Source organism: Pseudophryne corroboree, chromosome 5 (genome assembly GCF_028390025.1).
Source record: "Pseudophryne corroboree isolate aPseCor3 chromosome 5, aPseCor3.hap2, whole genome shotgun sequence".
Lineage (NCBI taxonomy): Eukaryota > Metazoa > Chordata > Amphibia > Anura > Myobatrachidae > Pseudophryne > Pseudophryne corroboree.
The window spans coordinates 605,344,730-605,345,494 of NC_086448.1; the positions used below are offsets into that span (position 1 = coordinate 605,344,730).

General features: G+C 40.7%; 1 pseudogene; it reads left to right on the forward strand.

Moving 5' to 3' along the window:
- Positions 1-387: 387 nt before the first annotated feature.
- LOC134929952 (5S ribosomal RNA) lies at positions 388-508 on the forward strand (annotated as a pseudogene).
- The last annotated feature ends 257 nt before the right edge of the window (positions 509-765 follow it).

Below are 765 nucleotides of genomic sequence, written 5' to 3' on the forward strand. Positions count from 1 at the left end.
GAGCTGTATTTTTTCACTACTCAGCTGAGCTATGGAATTTATAGTGCAACTACGCATGTAACCTGTGGCTTTGGAGACCAAATTTGGAGGTCCCTTTTTTCCTTTTGCATGACAATAATATTATTTATTCAATGTCAGATTTACATGTATGTGATAATTATGCAATATATAGGTTTTTTCCTGCCCATACTGCGACCACTTAAGCCCTGATGGGTATTTAATTCTTGAATATATCCTATCAATTGTGATAGAAACCCCCCCCCCCCCCCCCTTATCTTTACATCAAACCAGCTGTGTTTCTCTCAAATTTGTGGCTCATACGACAAATAATAATCGGCTCTTATCTGTGCACATTTGTGGACACAGTGTGACAAGGGTGAGCATAAGGTCTGCGGTCATACCCCGCTGGAGATGCCCAATCTCATCTGATCTTGGAAGCCAAGCAGTGGAGGGCCGGGTTAAGTACTTGGATAGGAGACTACTAAGGAACACCCTGGTACTGCAAATATTTGCCGCCCACCTGTCACTACTAATAGAGCACCAATTATGTCTCGGTTATGACCTATGATTCAATTATCTGCTAGGATCAAAATTCCCATTTGGGATATATAGCAGTTCACAAATGACGGTCATTTTTCCAATAAATGAGCAATTTATAATTACAGATTGAGCCACAGCTGGATATACCCATCCCGGCCAGAATTAGGTATTGGTACCTTATATTCTGCATATTATTCCCTATATTTTCGCAGGGTCACTATTTAA